Source organism: Cavia porcellus, unplaced genomic scaffold, assembly GCF_034190915.1.
Source record: "Cavia porcellus strain 051 isolate PalLab524CR breed Dunkin Hartley unplaced genomic scaffold, mCavPor4.1 scaffold_23, whole genome shotgun sequence".
In the NCBI taxonomy this organism is placed as follows: Eukaryota; Metazoa; Chordata; class Mammalia; order Rodentia; family Caviidae; genus Cavia; species Cavia porcellus.
Genome location: NW_026947506.1, coordinates 7,410,453 through 7,422,949, shown reverse-complemented (window position 1 = coordinate 7,422,949; position 12,497 = coordinate 7,410,453). Strand labels below are relative to the sequence as shown.

Sequence of the window (12,497 nt, the reverse complement as noted above, 5' to 3'; positions counted from 1 at the left end):
GCACCCGAGGCCTAAGCTTTCTGGCCACCTTCCCTGGCCCTTGACCCCGTGGACCAAGCTGCCTGCAGACTGGGAAGGTCCATAGTTAAAGTCTGCAGGGAAGATGCCACCAGTGTGACTACAAGAGGAGTGTTGGCCAGGGCAAATGTGAGTGTGAGGGTCTCATGGGTGTCCCTGAGCCAGGGAGCAGCCACCCAAGGGCTCCAATGGAATGGCCTGGCGAGGGGTGGACCTGCCAGGCTCGGGGCACAGCCATGGGGAGCAGGAGGGAGTGAACCAAGTCCGGGGCCCAGTGCAGCCCCTTTCCCGTCTATAACAGGAATCCCTGAAGGCTGGGCTAAGGTGTGGGGACACACTTCCCAGGCCTCTTGTGTAACCCCATATGCCTGTGGCTTTTCACGGGCTCCTCGGATTGCTGCAGTGGTCTTGGTAGTAAACTGTGTGTTAGAGGTGGATACGGGAGCCCAGGGTGCGGGAGACAGAGGCTGGGTGTAGCCTGGAGAGGAATGAAAATGGGGGTTCAAGGATCTGGAGGTATAGCCCTGGCCCGAGGGCAGGGGAGAGGCGAGGTCAAGTTGGAGGTCCACACACTGGCCAGAAAGTCAACAGCTCTGAGTGTGTGCCCCAGGGGCTGTCAGCGAGGTCACCTGTGTCATGGAGCTGTTTGGAGTTGTTTACCAGGATTCTTTTGAAGGGGTGGGGTGCATCTTTTGTCAAGGGGCTGGGGATTTAGCTCAGTGGCATAAGCGAAGCCTCTGCCTTGCAAGCAGGCAGTCGTGAGTTCGATCCCTGGTACCGATAAAAAGGAAAAAGACAAAAAAAAAAAAAAAAATGCCTTGCGTCTTTTGTCTTTTGAGGTGACATTCACGAGGTTCCAGGACCAGAGGGTGGGCGTCTGCAGGGGCCATTATTCTGCCAACCACAGTGCTGAAAGAAAGGAAGTGTGTTTATGTCTGTGGCATGGGGGATGGAAAAGACACAGCGCCCAGTGACACACAGCTGGATGGTCACGGGGCTGGGGCTAGGACTGAGTCCCACAGACGGGGCATTGGATCAAGAATAAAGTCCTGGGGTGGGAGGTCCCCGTCAAGGGGCCGCATCCCCTCAGGGTCTTCCTGCTGGTGGGGACCCCACAGAGACCTGTAGCACCGTAGAGGTCCAGGGTGGAAGGCTGCGTGCCAGAGTTTGAAGCCAACTGGATCCTCAAACAGACCTGTTCTCACAGGGACCCAAAATCCACGAGCCAGTTAGTGGGGTCACTGGGGCACAGCCTCCTATACCTCACTGCGGGGTGACACTTCAACACCAGTGTTGGTGAGGACCTGCAAACCACAGCAGGCTGGGACCCTGGCTTGGGTGGCATCCCCAGCTGTGTTCCCAGGCTGCATCCCCCAGGGGCCTCCTGGAGACCCCGAATCCTCCCCACCTGGCTTTGAGGTCCAGAGAAGGAAGATTGCCACCCCACTTCTCCCAAACACAGCAGTGGTGACCTGGCAAGTCCACTGAGCTGTCTTTGAATGCTCAGCCAGTCTTAGAGGCCTGGGGCAGAGCCAACTGCTGGAGCCGCTGAGGGAACCTGAGGCAGGGAAACTGAGGTGGGAGACGTGTGGATCACCTTTGCAGAGTGCTGTGCACCCAGCTGCAGAGCGAGATGCCACACCAGTGTGCATGGATCCACAGCTGCAGTAACCAGATTAGGTGTTAGGTGGACACCAGTTGCCTGGGGGCAGAAGCAGGGCATGGGGTTGCTGAGCCCAGTTCCCAGGGAGCAAGCTGTCATGGCTTATGTCCGTGTCCCCAGGCCTTATGAGTTTGCATTGTGCATTTGTGATGGTTCATTGTCTAGTGCTTGGATTGATGGTGTCAGTGTTACACACCCACCTGGGGTGGAGCCAGGATGTGATGTAATGGCAGGAAGAAGGTGTGTCTTGCTCTTTGCTGGTTCCTGCTTGCTGTTTGCAGCCACCATGAACTGCAGCCCAGCCATGCCAGCCTGCCTTGGACCAACTGAGTGTGGACTGAAACCTCCAAAAACTGAAAGAAATAAACCTTTCCTTTCTCAACTTTGGGCTTCAGGTATTTTGTCTCAGCAACGACTAAAAACTAACTAAGACACAAGCCCAGGCAGAGAGGAGTCACAGGCTGGACCTTGGGAGGGGACACTGCAGCTGGGGGACCTCGAGGCTACCTACACTGTCCTGAGTAGGGGTCGCTGGGCACAGAAATCTAAAGAGAAGCCTAGCCATAAAGCCCATGGCTGGGCCCAGCGCCTGGATGAGGACCAGGACAAGAGGAGGGAGGAAGAACTCCATCGATCTCACTAGATTCAGGGTTCGGCAGGCAGAGGCCAGGCGGGGGTGCTGCGGTCCCTCACCCCCCACCCAACGCCCCGAAAAAGGGGAACCACAAAACCTCTCGGAAATATGACGGAAATTATGGTGTGACTGCCATCTAGCGGAAGGAGCTGCCAATTCCACTGCAGGCTGCCTCTCGAAATCCCAAGGGCCACTAGTTGGGGAAGGACTTCCCCTCCTGTCCTGAGCTGCGGCCAGGGCTCCATCCTACAGTCAAATGCAGGAGTGCAGAGTGGTGGGAGCAGCCCCTGTGGACAGAGGCGGGGTGCACTCTCTGATGTAGGAACACGAAAGAAGGCCACCTCTACAGTTGGGGAGCCTCGGGAAGGGGAGAGTGGCATTTGTGTCTTGATGGACAGTCGCTTACACACAAGGTTTGCTTTTTGTGGTTACCAGGCAGGGAAAGGCGGGTGAAGACCCAGGCCAAACGGTTCTGCCAGGCAGCTGTGGGAGGAGTCACCCACCTGGCCCCAAAGGTTCCCGGGGACTGTAGCTAGAGCTGATGGAGAAGGGTGAGACGGTGTCACACCCTTGCCGGAATTTTCCTGGGCCACAGAGGAAGATGACACCAGCCAGGACTTACGTGGAGCTTGGGCCAGGGCTCAGAGGACCACCTGTGCCCAGCAGAGCTGGTAGGGAGGGCACCCCAACAGCCTAGGCTCTGCTCACACTGCCACCAGCCAGGAAGAGCTCTGTGGCCTCACCCAGGGGAACAAAGAAATAATCCTTCCCCTGTGCCTCCATCCCACCCTGGGAAGAGGAGTGGCACAATCCCCACCACCTCTCTGGCTTCAAAAAGAGCTTCTAACCAGAGGTGTGGGATCAACAGTAAACCCAGGGGGACAAATGGGAGAGAGCAGCAAGGTGGAGACATCAGGGACAGTCCTGGGGTGATAAGTCCTGGGGAAAGTTCATGCTTGGTTCCTTGGACCAGGGCCTGGGCACTGCACTAATAATCCATACCTCAGCATCTTGTGTTTCTTGTACATAAAGTTAAATACCAATGCCCGTGATGACAGCGCTTCCCATCCTATGGTGTTGCCATCTGAACGCTGTAACTTGTTTCCAAGAGCATCTTGCTGACTCCAAACTGGGAGCCGGGCCTAGAAGATGCCCCATCGTCCCCCAAGCCCATTGGCCATCACTGAGTCACATGGTCTGGCTAAGAGCAGGTCATTCTGGGAAATGTAGTCCAGCTCTGCCCAGGAGGAGGCAAGGCTGGTTTGATGCACAGCAGGCAGTCCTATTGCACTCATCAGAGGGCTGGTTACCTAAGAGAGAGTCACAGAGACACATTATCAAGGCCAACAGGATGAGATGAGCTGGGAGAAGCGCAGCAAGACAGGTGGCTATCTGAGCCTGCAAGCATGGTCCCCACAGTGCCTGTGAGCTCATGGAGGACTTCCGGGACAGAGTGACAGGACCCTGCTCAGGAAGATCAAATCAGCCAGAGGTGGGGCAGGGTGGGGTTTTCAGGCAGAAGCCGCAGGGTTACATCATGTGGTGCATAAAGGAGTAACTGGATTTGAAGTAAGCACTGGGATTGTTGGTTGACAGATGGAAAACAGTCCTCTGTGGCCGCAGGATGGAGTCCACCGTGGTTTCAAACCTTCCCGAGCCCCCAGCGGGGCCTGTGAAACTCAGCGTGCGGAGGCTGTGCTGGGGCAGAGGTGGAGAGAGGGCTCCCGACCTCGACCTCGGGGTGAGGAGCGACCCCTGGGGGAAGCGGGCGGAGCCATAACCACGCTTACCCCTGGCCACTGCTTTTTATTAGTACGTGCTTAGCATGCATTCCATTTCTCCTATTCTCTTTTATGAGTACCTTTTCCTGGGGCCAGGGATTTAGCTCAGCGGCTCAAAGGCTTGCCTAGCAAGCTTGAGGTGGTGAGTTTGATCCCCAGTACCCCCCAAAATCCCTTTTTCTTTCCTTTCCCCTCCTGCTCTTTTTCCCTTCCTAATTCGCAATATCTAGCTTGCATTTTGCTTTTTATTTACCTTGTGGGTTCCTCACACAAGAGAAACAATGCGGTACTTAAACTTGCGTGTCCTATTTATTTTACTTAAAGTTATGGAATCGAGGTGCATCCATTTATACTTTTTTTGTCTTTTTTTGAGACGGGATCTCACTATGCAGTTCAGGCTGGCCTTGAGCTCACTTTGTAGCCCAGGCTGGTCTCGAACTCGAAAGGATCCTCCCGCCTCAGCCTCCCGAGTACTGGGATTACAGGTATGAGCCACCATGCCCGGCTCTATCCATTTACTTTTAAATTTTTTTTTTTTTGTCTTTTTCTTTTTTATCAGTACCAGGGATCAAACTCACAATCACACACCTGCAAGGCAGGCACTTATGCCGCTGAGCTAAACCACCAGCCCCAGTTTCCATTTACTTTTAAATGGCTCAAGTTTAGCCTTCTTTATGCCAGAGTAGTATATAAAGATCACATTGTATATAAACTGTAGTATATAGTAGTATATAAAAATCACAGAGTTGCATACAAAAATCACATTTCCTGGGGCTGGGGATTTAGCTCAGCGGCATAAGCGTCTGCCTTGCAAGCAGGCAGTCGTGAGTTCAATCCCTGGTACCTATAAAAACGAAAAAGACAAAAAAAAAAAATCGCATTTCCTTTATCCATTCATCCATTGATGGGCAGATGGCTGTTTCCAAATTTAGCCAGACGCATACATTACTAACAGAAGGAATGACCCTAGGAAACAGATGCTGGCAGGCTAATGACTCCAGAGGCTGGTTTGAGCCAGGCCAGGGTCACGTTACTTTAGGGGAGGGTGACTCTCCTGAGCCCTTCCCTTCCCCGAAGCTAATTGTGATATGATGTGGGTTACCCCTTGGCTCCCTCAGGAAGATAGCAACTCCCGGGAAACAGACTAGGTGGTGCCACCAGAGGAGCTGGCCCGGGGCGACCTCTGTGGTCACGCACAGCAGAGCAGGGACAGCCCCTTGTGGCTGCAGGCGGAGGTATTGGAGGACTGCCAGGGTCCAAGAGCAGCCCATAGCCTCTTCCCGGCCTAACCTAAGGCTGATGACAGCCGAGGGCCCCCTGTCCTCTTCCTGGAGGTGTCCTGGGAGAGCAGAGCGTCTAGCTAGCAGGATTCCTTCATAATACAAGTGAGAGGAGGTGTGTCCTTGAGGTTGTAGACCCCGCCTCATGCAGGAGTCTGCTAAGCATTCAGGGCCTCTTCCTAAGGGCGGAGCCTGACCAGCCCCGTTTATCCTCCTGCATGCCTGGAATGACCTGCCCAACCCGTGCACCAGAGGAGCTGCTGCTGGGATCCCACACTGGGGACCGGAATGCTGCAGCCTGAGCCAGCTCTGACCCCCAGCCCTGAGCCCCGAGCCCTGAGCCCCCTGAAGGGCCCTGTGTGTTCTGACCTCCTGGGACAAGCCCCGCCCCTCCGGGCCCTTTGACCCAGAGTCTGTCCCCTGCATCTAGCCCTTTAGAGCCTCCCAGACTGCAGGCTCCTTGGTAGCCTATGCACTGGGCCCCAGGCCAAGCTAAAGCCTCCCTCTGACCCCGTAAGGAAAGACTACCCTGTGAAGGAGCTGCTTTTGCATTCAGGGCAAGCCCAGGGACAGCCAGGCCCCCTGAGATGACCTGAATTAAGTAATCAATAAAGCACCATAGCCTGTTGCTGGTCGTCTCCCTGTACCAGCATAATGCTGCCCATGGCACGTGGGTGGGCTGACCACGGTCCTCGGACCAGAGCCCTCCATCTCCAGGCAAGTTACTGGCTGGGTGTGTCACCCAAGGCTCCCAAGGGCAGGTGGCAGAAGCCAAGTCTGGCTAACTCCAGCCAAAGGGAACTGGCTAGAGGGCTCTAGGGGCCTCGAGGAGCGAGCAGGAAGCTAGGAAGCTGGTGGGGAGTGATGTGGGGGTGTTGGGGTTCGTGCTGTGTGCTAGGAAGGCTGACTCCCACGAGCCTCTTGTCTCGCCTTCTGGCATGGGCCCCCAGCCTTTGCTGCCTGTCCTTATCCTGTGGCTGCCTGCTATCGCTAAGGGCTGACCTTGAAAGTGAGCCAGCTCGCAGATTACTGCAGAGGAGACAGATGATACCCTGCCCCGGACGTGCCCGGAGCATCCCTGGTCTCCTTAGTCTCCGCCGCTGAGCGGGAGGATGCTGATAAGGTCCTGTCTCCTAACTCGGCACCTGGTACAGGCCAGCCTGAGACTCAGCCCGCCCTGTGCAGCCCCCAGGAGCTTGGCTGCAGTGCCCCAGACGGTGGGGTGGTCATGAAGTCAAATGAGCTGTGATCTCCAGCCAGCCCCTCCGCCAAGAGCGGCTGCCCACGCTCCCGGCCTGCTCCCAGTCCAGCCTCCTCCTGTCTTAAGCTAAGCTCAGTACGGGCTGTGAGGAGCTCCGCAGGGTTCCTGGAAAGAGGAACCCTGGAACAGGAGCCTGCCAAGGATTCCTGCCACAGAGCCTTTGCACAGCGCCCTTCAAGACAACAGGAAGCTGGGCGCGTTTGCCAGTGCAGATTTCCTAGTGAGTAGCCACCATGTTTTTAAAAAAGGGAGGAACTCAAAGGCAGGTGAAATTCACTTTCTAACAAAGTTTATTTAACTCACTGCATGATTCAACCTGTGATTAGCATAAACATAGGTGAGATCCGAGAGAAGGTGGCAGGGATCGAACCCAGGACCCCGTGCATGCTGAGCTACACCCTCAGCCCTGTGAGACATCTTACAGTCTCTTTTAAAACTGATTCTAAATGCAATGAGAATTTTATGATTAGAGGACTTCTCCCTTTAGGCATTAAATTTCCACTGGAAATACTTGCTCTGTGTTTAGACTTCATAAAATACGTGGTTCACAAAGTAGACCCTCCCCTTATTCCACACTGGCCGAAGACTTTTCAGTGATGGAGCGGGAGGTTAGTTTCCAAATATAAAATTAGAAGAACCTCAAGGCCAGCCTGAACTGCATAGAGTCCCTGTCTCAAAAAGACAAAAAAAATTTAGATGAGCCAAAATTAGTTTCTCCATTACATGGGGCGGGCTAAGCACACCCAGTGCCCGGAGGTGCCGTGTGGAACAGCTCGGGGTGGTTTGGAGGGACTGGGCGCTGCTGGCATGGGGCAGGTGCTCACCCAGCCCTGGAGATGAGGAGGGAACAGAGGGAGAAAGATGGGGGAGGGGAACAGGAAGGGCAGGGGGCTGGATTGGGCTCCCCCTCAGGGGTCGCTGCTGGAGACATGGACCAGAGACTGCTACCCACCCCCCTGCTCCTTGTGTGTGCACTGTCCTGAGGGCTTAGCTCTGGGCCCCCACTTCACCAACTCCTGCACCTGTGGGAGCCCCTCATCCTGCACCTGAAGCCCCTGCAGAAGGCCTCCTCGGAGAGCCAGTGGTCTGCACTTTGGTGGGTGCCATTGGCCTTCGTCCTCGAGACCAAGGCCAGGGTCCCTGTCAGGCAGTGACCCTGCAGCCCTTCCCTGGAACGAGGCCACTTAGAGAGCATGCTCAGTAAAGGGACGGGATCCCAGCATGCACAGCGGCATGGACAGCCCTGGAGGGCACCTTAGATAAAATCAGCCAGGCCGGAAGGACACGATGCACACGTTCTGTCTCCTAAGTGGAAGCTAAAACATTCGTCTCAAAGACATAGAGGGAATCAAGGTGCCTGGAGGCTGGGGACTGGACAAGGATGGGAGAGGAGGGGTGTGGGGGACAGGAGGAGTCACTTCCAGTGTTCACATCAGGGGGACTGCGATCAGCAGGATCGACTGGAATATTTCAGAATAGCTGGTTAAGAGGTTTTGTCTGTTCCCAGCAGGAAGCAGAGGTACATGCATTGTGACCCAAAATTATAGTGGCTGTTTAAATTAAAATTTTATTGCAGCAATGATGCATTGCTGTTAATCACCCTCGGTAGCCTCCCCCTGACTTTAAATACTCCAGTCACAAGCCCTGCCACTTCCTGAGGCAGTTTTGGAAGTACCCTCTCCTGAGAGTTTTATGTGGCTGCCTCGTGTCCTGTGTTGACGACACAAAATCTTTCCAGCGATTTCTATCAAGTGAAAACATTACATGGTGTCCTCCTCCACCATCTTGAGCTCTGGCTCTTTCCCCAGAGTCAAAATGATCACGAAAAGGAAGCTTTTGGAAGCAGTTTAGACATCAAGGCAGCCAGGACAGGGCAACGAAAGACACCCTTGCAGGAGGACTCCAGAGCTGGCCTGGCGTGTGGTGACTGGGTGCATGGATCTGGAGACCAGGCTTGCACATCAGCCTGGTGCTCAGTGCTCAGTGCAGATAAGGAGCTCCAAAGAGGGGCATGTGGTTATACAAATGTCCTGGGGCATGAGGCAGCCTACTGAAGCCTAAGCACTTCCCTGTGGTACTATATCTGGGGTGATGTGGCAGGTTGGCTGGAAGGCTCAGGTCACCAAGGGCTTCGAGCATCAGGGTCAGGGTTTTGCAGAGTCACAGGCAGTAAGGAGCCACTGCAGCTCCTGCACCACAGAAAGGTGTGGTCACACTTCAGGGCAACCAGCAGGCAGGGTTGGGTGTAGAGTCATGGGGGCCCCAGTGAGCAGCAGAAGCTGGGTGCTGGTGGGACCAGGCCGTGGGGCTGGGTGGTTGTGCTGCTGGACCTGAGAGGGCTCCAGGCTAGTGGCGCAATCCAGGACAGCTGCCTGGTTGCCAGGCAACTGAGAAGGGACCTCCAGAAGGGACGCAGTGGGAAATAAAAGGCAGAAAGGTATGAGGCCCAGAACTGCTTCCCACAGGGCCCTAGCTCAGGTCCTGCAGGGAGCAGCTTCTCCAGCCTGGCCCAACCCCAGGGGCTGTGACCCAGCCCTCCCTGTGGGTGTCCTGCCTCCTGTCTTCAAGGCTAAGTTCAATGCTCCGTTTCTCCGGAGCCTCTCCAGGCCCCGCCCCACCTCCTCCAGCCAGACCCAGCCCTCCGAGCTGCATGCCCTAGGGTACTGCTCTGTGCCTCGGTTTCCCCACCTGTACAGAGGAAGGTGAGAGGATCTGCCTCTTGGGTCAAGGGTGGGTATGAAGGGGTTCGATGTCACTCTAGGATGGTGGCTCAGCTGGGTGTGATTGTGTGATGGTCACCTGAGATGCTAACCTTCCAGGACCCAAAGGAAGTGTGGCTGGCCATGCATTTCTTTGCAACTTCCTGTGAACCCAGAACTTTCAAAGTTCTCGTTTTGTTTTTGTTTGTTGCTTCTTTCTGGTACAGAGGGTTGAACCTAGGGCCTTCACACAAGCTTCACCCTCGCCACTTTCCCCATTTTTGTCATCGTCTCTCTAAGTTGCCCACGCGGAACTCAAACTTGGTTCCGCAGCTTCCCACGGTGCTGGCATTGCAAGCCCGCACCGCTACAACTGTTGCAAACGATGGACGTGGGGTCAGTTTCGTTTTGTTTGCGGTGCTAGGGAATGGATAAGGGACTCCACGCCGGCTGTGCCCCTACTCCTATTTATTTATTTGAGCAAGGGTCTTGCTAAGTTGACAAAGACTGGGCTCTAACTCGAAGTCCTCCTGCTTCAGCCTCCCAGAGCATTGGGATTCAAGGACCTAATTGGTGGCATTGTAGTGACCCAGAGATGCACCTATATCTTAAGGGGATACCTGGTCCCTGTTAAGTACTAAACAAGGTCTGGCTGTTGTCAAACAGCTGAGCCATCTGCACGCCTGAGAAAGGACAAACTTGCACCCCAAGTGTGCATTAGTAACCTTCCCAAGTCATATGCTCAGCACGTTCTTCTGCACCCTCCAGAAGAAGGCTTTTCAGATAAAACGCTTCTAGGGGCCAAGCCGCGGGTCCAGCAGCTTGTGTCATCCCAAGAATAGCGGTTGCCATATTTCTAAACTGTGTGACTCTCAGCCCACCTGCGGGCCTCCTGTCCCTTAGCGGGGTAGACCTAAAGACCCCCGGGCAGAGTTTTTGGAAATTTGGCCAACGTGCTGTGTAACAGTGCAGTTTCTGTGTCCTGCCTCCCCAAACACCCCATGGTCACCTGCCTACCATGGTGGCCACTTGTGAGTCTGCGTGCCTGCCTTATGGGCAGGGCTGAGTACACACCTGCTGGGTCCGTCCAGGCCCACTGAGGCTCGCTTGCAAGCAAAGGGTTGAGTTTTTCTTCAGAGAGGGAGGTGAGGGCTGGGGATTTAGCCCAGTGGTGTAAGCGTCTATCTGATAAGTGCAAAGTCATGAGTTCGATTCCCGGTACCAAAATAAAGAATGGGAGGCACTGACCATGTGCCAGACACCTGCTGGGGTCCGGACCTGGGACCCCCCTGCAGATTCGTCCCCAGCCCGTGGGAGGTGGTAGAAATTCTAGAAGGTAGGGCTGAGTGGAAGGAACTTAGTTCCCTGGGGTTGAGCCCTTGACAGCAGCACTGGGACCCTCGGCTCTTCCTCTCCTCCCTTGCTTCCTGGCCACCATAAGGCACGTACCCCTGCCAGGATGCCCTGTGCAGCCACAAGCCCCAAGCGATGGGACAAAGCCACCACACAGTGTGGAACCATGAGCCACACAGAGTAAACCTTTCATCTTTACACGGTGATTATCACAGGTATTTTGTCACAGAAACAGAAAGCTGACTAGCTCCTGGGAGCCTCAAGCTCGGGCACACGAAGGTGCACGGCTGTCCGTGCTGTACAGACTCAGTGATGTCTTGAAACTGCAGTAGGAGACCTTGCATTTGTGTTCTCTGGATGGAGAAACTGAGGCACAGAATGGTTCCCTTGCCCAAAGTCCCATGATGAAGTCACAGATAAAGTCCAGATTCCACTCCAGGATGTCACCCTTAGCTGGTGGCCAGTGCTGGCTGTCAGGACCCTGTGACACAATGGGGAGCAGACAGAGCCCTTGGAGAGTGACCGTGTGCTGGACCCAGTGACCCAGTGGACGATGTGCAGCAGGAGGAGGCCAGCCCAGTGCCAGTGCAGAGCAAAGATGCAGATAAAATTCTTTACCAGTGACCTCAGCGAGACTAAATCCCTAGATAAATTAGGATGTGGGGAGGAATGCGGCAGGGGATTAGTGGGTGGGGGCTGGACGGCCCACATCACTCTGGAGAACCAAGCCTGGGCCCAAAGGCTCCGCGCCTGGGAACCTCAAGCTCGGGCACACGAAGGCGCATGGCTGTCCTTGGGTCGGCTGTTATAACTGTGGTCCGTGTGTCAGCCGCCAGCATCTCCTGGGAGCTGGCTGGGACCTGTGGACTCTGCACACCCTGCGTAACAGCAGCAGGTCAGGGGTCTGTACATCTGTAAAGTTTGCAGAGCTGTGCTCTGGAGCAAAATAACCTCAGGCTCCCCAGCCCTGGTCTGTGAGCTCCAGGAAGTGGGGGACAGTGCACTCTGAGCCCAGTGCTGGCCTGTAAAAGGTGCTTCAAGAAATGAAACCAACATAGGAGCAATAATTCAAAAGCAGGGTGCATGCTGGAAACAACAGTGGGGAGACGAAGGTGGTGCTGAGATCTGGGGACTCGTTCTCAGGCTGTAAGGCAGGGTTCATGTCCCATGCACTGATTCTGGTCTGCAGATATATTTCGTTTGGCTCATGAAATTTTTAAAACACAAAGTTGCCTATAAAAAAAATATAGATGTCAGAGCCCGGTATATAGCTCAGTGGCACAAGCATTTGCCTAGCATGTGCAAGGTCCTGAGTTCGATTCCTGGTATCAGAAAATATATACACAGATTTTGATAAGGTAGGTTTGGATCTGCTTTCCCCATGTAAACTCCAGGAGCTGAATAACAGCAGCCCCTTTAGACAGAACCTGAGGGTTCCCCAGTCGGCCAGAGTCCCCACCACTCCTGATGGCGCACCCTTTCCTGTCACTTCCTCTTACCTGCTTACCTCTGTGGGGGTTTGAGGTTGCAAGCCCTGGAAAAGATCATTTAAAACTCTAAAAATGAGCAAAGATCATTTAAAACTCTAAAAATGAGCCAGGCGTGGTGATGCGCTCCGGTAAACCCAGCACTCTGGAGGCTGAGGCAGGAGGATCATTGCAAGTTCAAGACCAGCCTGGGCTACAAAGTGAGCCCAAGACCAGCCTGAACTGCCTTGGGAGACCCTGTCTCAAAAAGATAATCAATCAATCAGGCTCATGGTAAAGACAGCATGCTGGTCATTATCACCCTGCCTGAACTGAAGTCCT

At 54.6% G+C, this 12,497-nt stretch overlaps 1 protein-coding gene across 4 annotated transcripts in view; it reads left to right on the top strand.

Moving 5' to 3' along the window:
* The window catches only part of Arhgap22 (Rho GTPase activating protein 22), a 123,975-nt gene that overhangs the window by 51,156 nt on the left and 60,322 nt on the right, over positions 1-12,497 (top strand). The window lies entirely within an intron of this gene.